This window comes from Corylus avellana, chromosome ca10 (genome assembly GCF_901000735.1).
Source record: "Corylus avellana chromosome ca10, CavTom2PMs-1.0".
Classification (NCBI taxonomy): domain Eukaryota; kingdom Viridiplantae; phylum Streptophyta; class Magnoliopsida; order Fagales; family Betulaceae; genus Corylus; species Corylus avellana.
This window is the reverse complement of record NC_081550.1, coordinates 3787447-3804986: the sequence shown is the minus strand read 5'-3', so window position 1 is coordinate 3804986 and position 17540 is coordinate 3787447. Positions and strand designations below refer to the sequence as shown.

At 37.3% G+C, this 17540-nt stretch overlaps 1 pseudogene; it reads right to left on the bottom strand.

Annotated features, from left to right (window-relative positions):
• LOC132163889 (10 kDa chaperonin, mitochondrial-like) overlaps positions 1–15164 on the bottom strand; it is a 28961-nt pseudogene extending 13797 nt beyond the window's left edge.
• Positions 15165–17540: the final 2376 nt, after the last annotated feature.

Genomic DNA, 17540 nt, shown 5'->3' with positions numbered 1-17540 from the left:
ATTATCCAGAGATTACAGACACTAGGAACACTTACAACCCTTTGCAAGACCTTGACTCTGTAAGATCGACAAGCCTCCAACTTGTCTCCTCGCTCACAATCTTCTTCAACGTGATTCTCCTTTATCGGACCCTTCCGATAGACTTCAATTAAGCACACGATCAATACTAACAAAAATCCTCTAAGAGGAATCAATTTGGCTCACAACAAAATAATCACTCAAGCACAGCCTCACACGAACTCTCTGGGGGTGAAAATTCGTTCCTCTCTCTTCTATAATGATGTATATATACCCCCGACAAAACCCTAGACCTAACCCACTTAAAAACACGTTTTTGGGCCTAAAACTTACGGGGGTCCGGACCCGTTAATGGGCGGTCCGGACACGGCTTTGCGGAGCAAGATTTTAGTTTCTGGAAATGAGGTCCGGACCCGGGGAATTGGGGTCCGGACCCGGCCTGTCCAGTCTTCATCAACAGCTCCGATCGATGGGCGTTTGTGGTCCGATTGAGCTGAAATTTTGCAGGGACGTTCATAACACATGAATCTAAATTATGAACGGTGGAGATTGCATTCTGAGCATTCTATATCAGTGTTTGAGCCATGAACAGTAGCATCTGCATTTTGGAACTGAATTAAGCCAACACAAGAACTAACAAACTCCCCCTTTGGCAATTCAGTGACAAAACCAAAATGTCGAGCCAATCCCATCATCTCCCCATATTTACTCCCCCTTTTTGTCACAGAATGACAAAAGGTCTTCATGTTTCCTGAAACACTTCACAAAATACATCAAGGCATATGTGGAACAAGAAGACATAAATAAAACTCATGATAAAAAAATGACGTAGAATGCGTGATTATAAAGAAACATCAGCAAAACTCCCCCTCAATGTATGACTCAATTAACAACAGGAAACTGGAAATGCAAAGCATGTTTCTCCCCCTTAAAAGTTAAATGAACACACATGATAACACATCAATGACTCATGTATTGCACAATGAATATCCAAACATGCTCCAAATATGCAAAATATACATGAGACTAGAAATGGCTAGAAACTCATATTGCTTAACCCAAGCCAAGAAAATGTTCCATTCAACCTATGCTTGTGTGGTGTGTGGGTAAGCCATCCAAAGAGAAAAATTTTCAATTTACAAAATGAGGAGAAAGTTTCACCACCATGAGGTTTTGACAAGTATATCAAATCAAAAGTCAAACCTTATCATACTAGGGCCTAGCCACTCTCATCCTATACAATTCTCTTTGTAAAATATTTTGCACAAGTTTGACACAGTGAAATAAATTCCTTTTGGAATATGATCTTTTGATTTTATTTGTTTCACTATTTTGTTTATTTTTCTCTTTGAGAAAGTGTCCTTAAACTTTTGGTGCTTATCACAACAGAGAAAGCAGGAATTTTTAAGCCCTAGGTTCAACTAGCATATGGTCAATTTGAAAAATATGACTAGTCAAAAACCCCATATGGCTACCTAACAGACCTCACAAATAAAGTGAAACAAAACCTCAATTTAAGCTTAACTGTGCACAAGAAATAAAGCATAGGCAAAAAGTACCACATAAGCTCAGGCTTTAGGTAACCACAAAAACAAGTTCATTGACACAAATTTTCATCTCATGCATATTAAGAACATTCCAAGACGTAAGGAATTAAATTCATAAAAAGCAACATGAGAAATTAATGAACTATCTCGGTGCATAAGACAAAATAAAGAAAAGAAAGAAAAAAACAACCAAAGTAAAATATTTTTGTCTTTTTGTTATTTTTCACAAAAGAAATGCACACAAACAAAATACAATTTCAAAACAAAATAAAACAAAAATGCAATGAAAAACGAAAAACAACATGCTCTAGGATATGCAAAGATATGCATGAAAAACAATCCTAGACATGTGGGTGACTCACCTAACATAAGGTGAGATCATCACCACTCCCCCTCAAGGGGTGAATGGTATCATCCTTCCTAACCCAAACTTGAGAAATCTTAGGTCTAGACTTATGACTTTGCTTAAACTTATCTAGCCTAGATAGCACTTCTCTCATCATTATGACCAAACCCTCACTTTCTTTCCTAGAATAGGAATTTTTATTTATATGCACATGAAGTTTCAAATTAAAACAGTGAGGTCGAATGTGACCCACTTTGCCACAGTGATGACATGTAGGGACAAACCTTTGTGAAGGTAATTTCCTAGGAGGATGCATGACTCTAGGTGTAGGGTAAGATGCTTGAGGCTCAATGTAGATTTTCTTACCTTTATTACCTTGAGGAGTCGGAGCAACTACTTGCTTTTCTTCACTTGAAGATTCTTCTACTTTCACTGGTTTAACAAAAACAGTCTTTGAAGTAGAAGCACGGTTAGAAGACAAAGAAGCAGTTTTATCAAATCCTAAGCCAGATCTGTCGCTAGATTGCTTTTGAATATGCAACATTTTATCAAGCTTTTCACTAGAGAATTTACTCAAGTGATTTCTAGATGCAATCAGATCATTTTGAAGGGATTTATTTTTAGCAATTAACACATGATTTTCAGATTTGAGAGTATTGCAAACAACATGTGAATCACTCAAAGATTTCAACAAATTATCCCTTTCAAGCTCAAGATTCTTAAAATCCTTAACAATTTTCAAGTTAGTATTTCTAAGCATAGAAAACTTTTCCATTAAATTGTTAAAGGAGTTTTGAAGATCATTAACCCTATTTGATTCATTATCAGGGGCAGACTGAACATCTGATTGATTAGAATCATCAGAATCATAAGATGCACCAAAAGCCATATAATTAGGAGTCTCTTCCTCATCAGTGTCACTCAATGTAATATTGAAAGCTTTTTGACCTTTTGGCTTATTACTCTTGAGGTTAGCACAATCCTTTTGCACATGACCATAGCCAGAACACTCATAACATTTTGGACCACGTGGGTCTCTTTCATTTCTACCCTGAGTACTCTCTTTTTGTTTTCCAAATTTCTTGGAAATTCTATGTTCATTCTTAAAATACCTTCTAGCTATCAATGCAAGTTCCTCATCATCTGGTGAATCCTCATCAGATAACTCATCAGAGTTCTTCCTAAGAGTTCTAAGGGCAATATCCTTATTTTTCCTAGGTTGAGGCAAGGAAAACTCATAAGTTTGAAGAGCACCAACTAACTCTTCTATCCTCATGGTATTAAGATCAGTGCATGACTCAATAGCAGTTACCTTCATTCTGAATCTTTCAGGGAGGGATCTCATAACTTTTCTAATAAGCTTAGTGTCAGAAACTTTCTTTCCTAGATTTATCATGGAATTTCTAATTTCACTAAGTTTACCAAAAAATTCATTGAATGTCTCATCCTCTAACATTTTAATATCCTCAAACTGAGAAACTAACATTTGAAGTTTTGAAGCTTTAACAAGATTAGTTCCTTCATACGTAGTTTCTAGGATCTCCCATGCATCCTTGGCACTATCACAATTTGAAATTCTGGAGAACTCAGTTTGTGAAATTGCCAAGCATAGAGCATTCATAGCTTTGTCATTCGCCATACGAGTTTGTTTTTCAACATTAGACCATTCAGCTGTCGGCTTATCTGGAGCTTTAAATCCAGATTCAATGACATGCCAAACGTCTATAGATTTTAAGAAAAATCTCATACGGGATTTCCAATAGCCATAATTTGATCCATCAAAATTAGGCACAGTGTTAAGGGTTTGAGACATCTTAAACAAGAAACAAAGATCACACTCAGGAATTTAATCCTTCACGGAGTGAACCCGCTCTGATACCAATTGAAAAATTCTAAACAGATAAATATCACAATTTTATGCGGAATTAACAGATATATATCAAAACAAACATTCACCAAAATATGAACAATCACACACAAAGATTTTGGTGACGAAGAGGAAACCTTTTAGAAAACGTTCTAAAAGTAAAACCTCTCCGGGGCAGCCAAACCCAGGAAATCACTATCAAAAGATTATCCAGAGATTACAGACACTAGGAACACTTACAACCCTTTGCAAGACCTTGACTCTGTAAGATCGACAAGCCTCCAACTTGTCTCCTCGCTCACAATCTTCTTCAACGTGATTCTCCTTTATCGGACCCTTCCGATAGACTTCAATTAAGCACACGATCAATACTAACAAAAATCCTCTAAGAGGAATCAATTTGGCTCACAACAAAATAATCACTCAAGCACAGCCTCACACGAACTCTCTGGGGGTGAAAATTCGTGCATCTCTCTTCTATAATGATGTATATATACCCCCGACAAAACCCTAGACCTAACCCACTTAAAAACACGTTTTTGGGCCTAAAACTTACGGGGGGTCCGGACCTGTTAATGGGCGGTCCGGACACGGCTTTGCGGAGCAAGATTCTAGTTTCTGGAAATGAGGTCCGGACCCGGGGAATTGAGGTCCGGACCCGGCCTGTCAGGTCTTCATCAACAGCTCCGATCGATGGGCGTTTGTGGTCCGATTGAGCTGAAATTTTGCAGGGACGTTCATAACACATGAATCTACATTATGAACGGTGGAGATTGGATTCTGAGCATTATATGTCAGTGTTTGAGCCATGAACAGTAGCATCTGCATTTTGAAACTGAATTAAGCCAACACAAGAACTAACACCATTCAAGTAAACTAAAGAATTAATCAAACATAGTTGTTCTTTTTCTCAAATGTAATGTGAAATTATCAACTCCATCTTAATAATTCGTAGTAATAGTTTTAAGTACTGTAAGATAGACATTTTAGTTTAATTGGGAAAGGCACAAAGAAATATCCAAATTGAAGCCGTGCCAGAATAGCAAACTAATAAATGGCTTGGATCACAATATAAAATCCCACCCAGAAAGTATATCGAAATCAAGTCCATACCCAGAAGAATCAAAGAACAATTCAGAACTCATATTGACAAAAGGCAAAGAATGAAGATATACCCCCTTCCAACTACCACCCAATTGATAATGTCTTCCTTAAACTTTTAATTGTGACTAGGACTGTAAATAAACCAGTCCGTTCGACAACCCGCTCGATTAGTAAATGATACATATCCGACTCGCTTGACAAAACTCGAGTAGCTTCTGGACTAGCTTTGTTTGTGCTCACGACCGGTTAGTTGTCTCGGACTATAGTTTCGTTCATATATATATATATATATATATATATATATATATATATATTACTAAAAACTAGTTATATAAATTAATTAATATTTATATTTATATTTATACTATAGATAAATGTCTAGAGGTTGTTTTAAAAATCAGGCTTGAACTATACTCGGATCATACATTAAAAAATTTAATAGCTTAGCTCGAGTTCGAGTTGAGCTCGGCTAAGCTCGAACATCAATCTCAATGAACTTGATCAAGCTCGCCCGAACTTTAAACGAGCCAAGCTTGAACACACATTTTATAGCTCGGCTCGAATAAGCATCTTCGTAAATGAGCCAGTTTAGAAATGTGTGTTTAAAGTGAGCTATTCGAGCCAGTCTACGAAGATGCTTATTCGATGATTAACCGCATGATTAATCGCATGACAGAAGCTTTTGATGGAGTTGAATGCTTGATTTAGTGTATTTTTCTCCCCATGTTTTGCGCGTAAAGGGAGATCTAAAAGTGAAAGTCACAAAAGTGAGCCAATTTAAATGGATGTGCCAGGATAATAGATATCAATTAATATGTAATGCTGCATTGTACTTTAGATCTTGAGATGTTATGCAATGTAGCAATTGTGTCCTAGATCTTACTTTTGATTGGAACAGATCAAGTCCATTAGCCAATGTGTTGGCAGACAACCATTATAGATGTTTCATGCGTTCTGAACTTTTATATGCTCGTTATCCTCTACATCTGTGTTTGTCAGCTTATTTTGATTAGTGTTTTGAACTTTGTATTTAAGAATAAAAAATATTGCATCGAGGCTATTGCGTTGATCTTGTTCAAGGTTGATATTGAGATGAAATTTTCAAAATTTATTCTTGAATTTCTGCAAAGCCAAAAGTTCTCAGATGATCCAAAATTGTAGACCTAAAATATTTTGTTTTTTCTAATATTCCTAACTTGAAACCCTGTTTTCCAACGGCTTTTTCTGAAACAATTTAGTGGAACTACCTAAATGGTTATGCAGTTTGTATTGTCTTAAACTGTGCATAACACGACTTCAAAATTTCGACGAAAATTTCCCTCTGTGGTTGTTTATATATGCATTTAGTTTGGTTTTTGAATATAATTTCAGGTGGAATCAGATGCATCAAGAGAGTCAACCTCTAAGACAACGCAGAATGAGGTGGTATGATTGGCACTGCTTAACGCAATATTATGCTTTCGTGTATATATATTCAGCACTAGTTGACAGTTTTGTCCATTCAATCTTAATTCGTTGTTTCCTTTCTGTTCTTTTCCTTTACAAACTTCCAAAGAAACCTAGTATTTTCTTAAACCACATTGCAACGTGCTGGGCTTTGTTGACATTAAGTTTCCAAAATTTATAGGCAACTAAGATGCATTTCCACTTGTATCTTGGCTTTAGTACCGAAGTTAAATTGTCATGATTATGTGTTTGTATGCTAACAGATACATTTTGGGTGAATCTAGAGTTGGCGGCTGAGAGGAAGGTATGCTGAACTCCAATTATGTTATGAAAATTAGTAGAGTTCCTAATCTAGCCACTTCTAGTATTTCAAATACCAACATGATCTAACGCATGAAACTTGTAGACCATGATTCCTTGAATATTTCATATCTTTGCATGTGTACCATGTTTAACTCCTTGGTTAAATTCTAAGATTTTGCATTCTTCTGTGAAGAGTGAAGTGACATAGTCTAATGGTGATCTAGGGAAATGAGATAGAAATTATAGAAAAGGGATTGCCTTTCCTTCCTAAGATGATTGAGCTGATGATGGCGATGATGTGGGGGATGGATAGCAATACGAAAACAGACACCCGGCCATAAATAAATGCATCAATCTTGAGCTGGTGAGGTATTAGTTTTACTTACCAAAAAAAGCGAGGAGGTATTAGTAACTCTAGATTGTGATTAGATGAGAGAAATCTGGTCTAAATTGTTGAGCCATGTGCATTGAATATTAATGACTGCACTAAGGTGGAGAAGTGTATTAGTTGAAGTAAAAGATTTTTATTTATTTATTTTATGACAAGAACCTCGGCAAGGCAAGGCCCTTCAGACCCACCTCTGCAGAGTAAACTTTAGACTCGTGCACCGTACGCTCAGAAGTTTCCCTATACAGATTAGGGTAAATCACTAGCTTTTACACCAAGGAGTGTGGCCCCAAGGGAGAGTTTGCACCTAACAAGTTTTGAACTTGGGATTTATGGGGTGATACTCACTAAGAACACAAGTTCTAAAAACATGTTCTACAATTATTTAAAGGAGATTATAAGTGATTTTAAAATGTTACATGCTGAGTCATTCTTTGTAGATTGTAATATGTGATCTTGAAGATATCTCTCTCCTCCCTGGCTTTAGTTCATTATCTGGTGCTCTTATTGAAATTATTTTTTGGCGGAAAAAGTTGCTTTTAAGTGGCAAAATAATACACCCATTGTTGGTCCAGTACTTGTTGAGGAAGGGGAGGAGCAGATCGACTACCATTTTCTCTATTTGCATCCAACTTTTCATAGTCACCTCACTTTGGTCATTAAAGAACTAACCTAGTATATTTTTGGGAGCTTTTATTTGTAACATAAGGCACCTTTTAATTCTGTCAGTTACTTTCTATGTGTATATGGTATCAGTTTCAGGCTTCAGCCATTGATTAGAAACTTCTGATGCTGTTAAGTTGTGCCTTATTTAGAATTGGAGTCATGTTTTGTTTATTAGGAAATGTAAATATTATAAAACTACATTGTCATGTGATTTCACAACAAATATGGCTAGAAATGTTTTTCGAAGATTTGAATTTCTTTAGTGATTTTGTTGCAATATTCTCAGTGTATGAAGAAAACATGGGATGGGATGGGAGGGAGACTTAACTATTGGTGCTCATTTATGTTATAGGTGGGGGCAGCAGAAGCAGAGAGATTTTGCAAGTCGTTTCAAAGAATTCATAAAAAACTTGTACGTATCTTACATTTTTGCAATTCTACAATCAAGTTTTTGTTTCTGGTTGTTAATGTAAAGAAAATTTCTTTTCCTATTATTTCCAGGTGCATGAAGAACTGAGTTTAGATGCTGCTCGGAGCTTTATAAACTCGTCAAAAAGCTCTAAAGAACAGTTTCTTGCATGTTTTGTATAATTTCTTCTTTTTCTTGTCTCTTTTTTTTTTTTTTTTGATAAGTAAAGTTGTATATACCAAAAAGCGCAGAGGGGTGCAACCTAAGTACACATGACGTATACAAGAGAACTCCTAAGAAGAAGAAGTAAAAAGAACAAGAAAATCGGGAAGGTTAATCACTAATGGAGCTAAATAAACAGCTGTCCAAGTGAATAGGGAGAAGAAAAAAAAAAAAAAAGACTTAAGGTTCTCCAAAGACCTCTCAAGATCCTCAAAACATCTCGCATTTCTCTCCCTCCACAAACACCACAAAAGGCAAAGAGAGACCATCTTCCACACCATAGCACTCCGAGAACGACCTCCCGTCCACCAACAGGCAAATAGATCCACCACCCTATTAGGCATAAACCAATTCAATCCAAATCGGCTGAAAATAGCATACTATAGTGCCCTGACGACCTCACAGTGGAGAAAGAGATGATCAACTGTTTCCCCATCCAATTTGCACATGCAGCATCTATAATTATATTGATCACGATAAGTTGTCTCTTTCTAAGATTGTCCAATGTAAGGACCTTTCCTAGCACTGCCGTCCATATGAAAAAAGCCACTCTTGAACGAGCCTTTGTCCGCCAAATACTCTTCTAAGGGAAATTGAGATTCTCATTACAGGAAATGGACTTATAAAAAGAACTCACATCAAACTTCCCTTTGCGCGACGGAACCCACCAAATCACATCCTCCTTATCCCTTCTCAAATTATGAGAGTACAACAAAATATAGAAAGAAGTTAGCACATCCACTTCCCAATCATGTACCAGGCGAATGAAGCTAACATTCCATTGTAGGGAGCCCCTCGAAAAACCCATGTTAGCAGCGATAGATGCATCTTGCACACTAGCCATATTATATAAACTTGGGAAAGCTACCTTGAGACTTGAACCTCCACACCACACCACACATCATCTCAGAATCTAATATTGGAACCATCGCTTGGATCAAATTTGATATGACTAAAAAATAACCTCCGTCCCTTCCTAATATTATTCCAAGGCCCCACGCCATGCGGCCATGAAATGTTGATGGAGCACCACCCTCCCCACTCAGAACCGAATTTTGCATCCATCACAATTCTCCACCAGGTCGCCTTCTCATTCGCATAACGCCACAGCCACTTCCCTAGCAAAGCTTTATTGAACACTCGCATATTTCGAATCCCTAAACCACCCTCAGAGATGGGAGAACAAACTTTAGACCAGCTTACCAAATGATACTTGAACTCGTCGCCTATCCCACCCCATAAAAAATCTCGTTGAAGCTTTTCTATACGATTAGCCACCGAAACAGGAATGGGAAAAAGAGGTAGGAAATATGTTGCAAGATTGGAAAGAGTTCTCTTAATAAGGATAACCCTACCACCCTTTGAAAGGCACATTATAATCTTTGGAAGAGACAATGTAATCTTTGTCTCTTAAAGAGTGCATGCGTAAATTGGTTTGGAAGAGACATTGTAATCTTTTAGTGTTTGGATTAATTAATTATTGTGTAACATTGAATTATGAAATATCATTTTGACAATTCAAACTATAAGTGGTGTCGTGTAAATAATTTTGGATGTAGGCTCCACAATTCTTTCCTTTTAAAGCGTTTTATGCGTTCTGTTTTATTTTTATTTTTATTTTTTTATGTAATACTAGCACATAATCTGCGCTATGCACGAGATTCTTCATTATAATTTAATTTCAAAAACTTAAACACATCTCATCTTACTTTTTATTATAAGTTAAAATAGGTGTGTGCAAAAATCTATCACGCCTCTTTTAATAAAAATATATATTAAATGTTATATACCAGTACATTACTGAACATGTAGTTGTTTGTTTGTTTGTTTGTTTGTTTTGTTTTGTTTTTTTTTTTAAGTATACCAAACATGTACTTAAGGAAAAATGTAAAAGAAAAAAAAAAATAGCAAGATCAAAACTTGAATTCTGATTATCAAAATATTAATAGAAAATTAGTAGGAAACTCTGATATTGTTGATGTGACACTTATTATATTTCAATATAAATAAAACCCATAAATATATTTATGGGTTAATAATAGAGAAGATTATATTTCCCCATACCTTAATATAGAAATATAATAAGTATCACATTATCTTAATTCAGAAGTTGCAATTTTCATTAAAGAACAAATTGAAAAAAAAAAAAAAAAAAAAAAAATAAACAACCTACAAATACAGTTAATACTCAATTACAATTGTTTAGAGATGATTGCATTATTCTTATTAAGGGTTCGTTTGAGATTGTAGTTTTAATAAGTGCGATGTTAATTTTTTTTTTTTTTTTTTAATTGCGGTTTTGAAACGTTAAGAATAAGAATTACTTCGAGATTTGAATTTTTAGGTTATTATTGTTGAAGAATAGAGAGAGAAAAAAAAAATTAATTTTTGAAGTTGTAGTTTTTCTCAAATAAAAAACATACATATGGAAGATTAAGAAGAAGAATTACTTCACGTTGATTCTTTAGGTTGTTAACTTTTTTTTTTTTTGAAAAAAGAGCCGATGTTATTTCATTCTCAAGCAACAATACAATCGTGGGACAGAGCATTATGCTCTGATACAATAATCTCAGCTAGCCATTCAGGGGAACTATAAAGCCACATGCTATCCAGCTCCTCAGACGTAGCCCTTCTGGCCAATACGTGAGCAGCCCTGTTACTCTCTTTACGGACATAAGTCATTTTCCAGCATGCGATCTTTTTTATTTCTGAACGAAGGTCGTCCACCAGGTGCCCGATTCCGCTCCAATCTGCCTCCAAGGAGTTTACTGCCTCCACAATGGACTTCGCATCACCCTCAAACCATGCTTGTGGAATACCCAACTCTCGGGCAGTTTGAACAGCCACGAGGGCTGCCATGGCCTCAGCAGCCGCGGGAGCAAGACCTCCCTGTCGTGTGACACTCCGGGCTGCAACCAAGCTCCCTGTGTGATCTCGGATGACCATTCCCAACCCCATTCTCCCAATTTGCCTTCCTAAAGCCGCATTCCAGTTCACCTTATGCCAGCCTAGCAAAGGAGCCTCCCACTTCCCCGTAGGAGGGAGTCCCACTGGGTCCTCCACAAGCTGGGAATCCACCTGCGCATTTTGGAAATCCCGCAGAGCCTCAGAGGCACTAAATACAACTGCATTTGGATGAGAAAAAAAGCCTTCATGAATTAGTTTATTCCTCCTTAACCAGATTTGGCGAGCTATAATCACAAAAGTATGAAACTCCTCCACCGTACAGCGGCTCAACATTCCCTCTGTTATTCTTAGAAAATCAGGCTCATTAAAGGAGCTTTTTTGAAAAATAGGACAGGCCCCTCCCCACACATCTTGAGCTGAGGGGCAGAGCCAGAGAATATGAGCAATAGTTTCAGCTTCCCGTCCACAGATTGGGCAGCTTGGATCTGAAATAATCTTCTTCCTCACAAGGTTCTCCCGTGTTGGTAAAATATTCTGACAAGCCCGCCAGAAAAATACTTTTTCCGCATTCGGGAGATGCAATTTCCAAATAGTCTTCCACACTGTACTGTCATTTTTCCTAGAAGAACATTCGGCCATTTGTGAGGTCTCCAAGCCTTTTTGTAGGTGATAGGCACTCTTAACAGAGAAAATTCCTTTCACTGTTCCCCGCCATATGAGTCGGTCTTCCTGATTGGTCGAGCTAATTGGAATAGAGCTGATTTGATGGCCTTCTTCCACCGAGAACAACTGAGCCAACAAGGACTGATCCCACCCGCACCCACTTCCATCAAACAGGTTGCACACAGTAGCTTTCGGATCAAGTACGCTTGGGGTAGACTGCACTCGGCATGTTGGTAATTTAGGCAACCATTTGTCCTCCCAAATCCGCACTTTTTGTCCGTTGCCAATCCTCCACACCAGACCTTCTTTTATTAAAACACAAGCACTTTGAATACTACGCCATGCAAATGACGGTTTTTTCCGAATTGTTGCATCAAGAATTGAACAATCCGGAAAGTACTTATTTTTCATAATCCTTGCAATTAAGCTATCCGGCATAGCCCACATTCGCCAGACTTGTTTTGCCAAAAGAGCTCTGTTAAAACAATGTAAATCGCGGAAACCCATACCCCCAAGCGCTTTAGGCGACCCCATTTTACTCCAACTCATCCAAGGAATCCCTCAATCTTTTGCTTTATGACCCCACCAAAACCCTTGCATGAGTGAATTAATTTCGGAAGGAAGAGTTTTCGGAAATAAAAAAACACTCATACAATATGAGGGAATAGCTTGAATTACCGCCTTCAACAGAATTTCTTTTCCAGCTTGAGAAAGAAACCGTAATTTCCAATCTTGAAGCCGTTTCCTCACCCTCTCCACAATGCTTCGAAAGGCTTTTGTTCGGGAACGGCCTACTAAGGCGGGCAACCCCAAGTATTTGTCATATTTGTTTGTAGCTGGGATCCCTGCAAACTCCAATATAGTCGCCTTCATAGCGGAGGATGTGTTTTTACTGAAGAAAATAGCGGTCTTTGAGGCATTCATTTTTTGTCCCGACGCAGCCTCGTAAGAGTGAAGGATTGCTGACAGGTTACTCCATTGAGCTAGATTTGCCCTGCAAAATAACAAACTGTCATCGGCAAAAAAAAGATGACTAATGTTAGGGCCCCCTTTGAAGGTAGGGACCCCAGACAAAAGCCCCTCCCTATTTGCCTGTGTTACCATAGCACTTAGCGCCTCTGCACAAATGAGGAAAAGATAGGGTGAAATTGGGTCTCCCTGCCTGATGCCTCTAGAGGGGGCAAAAAGCCCACAAGGGTCACCATTGACAATAATCGAATATTGTACCGAAGTAACACACATCATTACTAATTTAATCCACCCATCCTGGAACCCCATTTTCCTCATGACCGCCTCCAAAAACCTCTATTCAACCCTATCATAGGCCTTACTCATGTCTATTTTAATGGCCATGTAACCCTTTTTACCCCCCATTCTTGTATGCATCGTATGAAGCGTCTCATAAGCCGCCAATAAATTATCTGTAATTAATCTCCCCGGGATAAAGGCGCTTTGGGTAGGGGAAATAACACATGGGAGTATCTTTTTTAGTCTATTTGCAAGGACCTTAGAAATAAGCTTATATAAGACATTGCAAAGACTAATGGGGCGATATTCGGTCACACACTCCGGGCTTTTATTTTTTGGGATAAGGGCAATGTGGGTCTTATTTAAATTACCAGGCATAATTCCAGAATTAAGAATTTCAAGTATACCTCTACACACCTCCGTGCCCATGACTGCCCAATTTTGTTGGAAAAAACCCGCATTCAATCCATCCGGTCCCGGGGCTGAGGGGCGCCATTTGATGCAATGCTTGGGTTATCTCCGCCGCAGTAAAAATCATCCCCAGCTCTTCGTTCATCCGTGATGTGATCACAGGTTTTATATTTTGCAAGCACGTCCCCATCTCTTCTACACTCCCAGCCGTGAACAATCCTTTATAATAATTCACAAAAGCCAAACCCACTTCTTCCGAAGACTCCCACCATTGCCCCTTCTCATCTTGAATTTTTTCAATTCTGTTTTTTGTTCTCCTAGAGTTGGCGCAAGCATGGAAATATTTAGTGTTCCTATCCCCATGCTTGAGCCACTCGGATTTGGCCCTCTGACGCCACCATAGATCCTCCTTCTCAAGTTGAGTTTGGAGTTTTGTTCTCCTAGGTTGTTAAATTTTAAGAGTGGAGAATGTGGAAAGAGAGAAAAAAAAAAAAAAAAAAAAAAAGTTAAATCGGTGAGAGAGAGAAAAAAAAAATCCGAAATAATTGAGAAGTCTTTATTTTGTAGGTCTTATTATTTTGTAGATAATTTATTATTAATCAAATTGTTTTTCAATGACTTATTATTTAGAAAAAAACAATTCTTATTTTATAAATTAGTTATTATTACATGCACAAGGTATATGCAGAAAAACAATTCGTCTTCTATAACATTTTTTAAATTTGAATTAAAAATATTAAGGTGACTAAAACTATTAATACCTAATAATTTGATTTGTATTATTTGTTTCCTTATTTGATTTGAACATTAATAATACTTAATATTGTGCATTAAATTTGTAAACTTAATGAAATCACATATAAGGAAAATTATTGAAATATAATTAAATGCCTTTAATTAAGCCAATTTAATAACCAGTTTACTCTTGAAAAACCGGTTCACTTTAAAAAAACTGGATTATCCTTCAAAAAAAAAAAAAATGTTCACGACACATATCACAATATTAAGGTACTTCGGAGAGTGATTAGACTATTATATATATATATATATATAGAAACAAAATAGCTGAGCCCCTCATCAAACCAACACCAACCAATACAAGCTTGACATATGAAACTCCACAGGAAGATTTATCTCCAAAAGTTCTAAGAAATCACTGCACCAATCCAAAATTATCAATTCCATTCAATTTTCATCAAGACGGTTGAAATATCTTGTACTGCTATATTTTATTGTTCCATTACTTTGTTTCTTTCTTTGTTGGCTCTTTCAACCAGTATTTATCTTCGGGTTGAACACATTGTTCTTATACTATTTTTGAAGTTTTTTTTTTTTTAAGTCATTTGGATTTGAATATGAGGACCATTGGATTTGTTTATTGCTTTAATTAGTTTTAGAATAGGTAATGTTAGGTTTTTCTCCGAAACAGCACACCGAAATTCTCCAGTAGGACCAGTACCAATATATCAAGGAAAAAAAGAGAAAAGAAAGAGAGAGACAGATTTTACCTTGGTGGTTGACTCGGGAAGTAAGATACCGGAGTTGGTTTTCGTAGGAGGAACGATTTTCTCGACCAGAACGCGATTGAAAGATGGGATCAGGCGCTTTGCCTTTGCCATTTGGGATTAGGAAAGGAAATGAGCGATCGAATCAGAGAGCGAGAGAGAAGAAAATAGTGGAAGATTCTGATGCCATTTTGGGTTTAACAAGGATTTTCACGACACGGTGAAGTTACACAACTGCCCACAAATCCTCCCGTTGTAAGAAGCATGATGATCATAGATTCATTGTGGAAGCTCCATGGCTGTTTTTTTTTTTTTTTTTTTTGGAAAATTACACTTTACCCCTTCAAGTTTGGGGTCATTTTCAATTCGACCCCCAATGTTTCAATTTTTGTAATCCACTCCCAAAACTTACCAAAGTTTTGCAATTCAGCCATTCCGTCAGTCAAAGCGGTTTTGACTGATGGAACAGTGATATCACTTCTAACCTTTTTCTACCCAAAATACCCCCCCATCCTTGGTGAAAACGCACACACGTCACTCTCACCTGACCCACAACTAACCCAACCCAACCTAAGCTAATGAACAAAGTAACCTGCTATTACTTTTTCCCCTTTGCACAACAAGAAGTCAAGGGTAGAAGAGCAAAGAAGCATGAGAGAAAACAACAGAGAACCCACTTCCGCGACAACCACTCGACAGAGACAAAGCATACAATTTATTTCGACGAGGTAATTGTTTTCCCTTTTGAAATCGTATAATCGCACCGTACAAAAACTAGGGTTTTTGGTAATTTTGGGATTTTAGTGAGGGGAGTTTTTCTTTGGTTCTCTTTTAGTACGTGATGTTAATTTATTGTTTTGTTTGTCGTATTGTATTGTATTTGCATTTGTTGGCTTTATTGCGACCTTGGGTGAAGTTGTTTGTTTGCGTTGGAACAAATGTGGTCTACAAAGTGTATAGTACTGTTGTCATGTGAACAAAAGTGGTCCCCAAATTCAGTAAACTATCCACAAATGATAAAGATGAAACAAAGTTGTTAATATGCGAGTAATTATAGGTCACTGTGTGCTAACCTGACAATAAAAGAGATGTATAATCTTCTTTTACGGCCCAAAAAATAAAAAAGGGATGTAATGTTAGCCCTTATTTTTCTTTAATTAAAAAAAAAAAAAAAAAAAAAAAAGCCCTCCAATGGTACATCATCTCATTTCCATGAGCATTGGGAAACTTATCATTTAAAGTCATGTCCATGTTTATTTTATAAAACTCAGTATCTATTTAACAATTAAATAAGACTTTCACATTGCCCATTTGTAAAATATGTATTCAAAATTAAAATGTTGCCCACTTCTACCGATCTTCTAACAAAATTTGTACCTGAACTCTCAAATATATAATATCTTGAGTTGTAAATGCTTTCAATCTTAGAAAACTCTAAAAGTTAGCCAATAATAATCAATATGAATCAAGAAAATTGACAAAATTATCCATTGTGCTGTGCTATCTTATTAATTCCTTTGTGCTATTCTGTCTTATGTGGGACGTATGAAGAAAAATGAATACTTGGAAGTAAAGCCGCTCATCATTTATATAATTATCTTTGTATATATATAAAGCTGCTCATCATATATTTTATTCATTCACTTTGTAGGATGTTGGCGAATTTAGTGTTTGAGGTTAGTTATAGGGTTAGGTTTGATTGTTTGTATCTTTTTTTTTTTTTTTTTTTTGTAGAAGAGTAAGGGGAAACTTCAGCCTACACGTACTCCACATGGACCTGTAATCCCTAGTCTTGTTGATGAAAAAGAGCACACACCTCCACCTTGATTTGGTCCTAACAGAGAAGTCACCCCCGTTGAACCTGCACTAGGAATTATCTTACCTCCAGCATGGGGCAAGATGGCTGGCATGGAAGAGATAGCAATTCTTGCAATTGTCACAGGAGGTCCTGCAACAAGGACTCGTACATCTAATCGGGTTAGAGGTATTTTTTGTAGTACCCCTACGAGGGCTCCGGTACACATTGACCTCTCTAAAGAGGGCCTTGGTGCAACTAAACCTTCACATAGAGGTCCTAAAACTAGAGGTGGTGTAACTAGAGGGCAAACTATGGGTGGTGGAAGAATAGGGCCTAAAACTAGGGGGGATTTGCAGGCAGAGGTGTTACAGTGACAGGTGGTGCAGTCCGAGATGGTGGAGGCAGAAATGGTTCAGTGAGAGGTGGTGGAGGAAGAAGTGGTGCCAGTGGCGGAGCCACGTTAGGGCGGGCAGTGGCCACGGCCCCTGCAAGGTTTTATGTAAAAAAAAAATTCTTCCTATTTTCCTCGTCCAATGTCCAACACACTGTACCATGGCCCCTACGATGAGTTTTTTAAACTTTTTTTTTTTTTTCTTTTTCGTCCAACAAGTCCCAACACACCTTAGTGCACAACTTACAAAATTATTTTAAATTTCCTTTTTTTTTTTGCTTTGCACGTTTCTGTCTTCTTC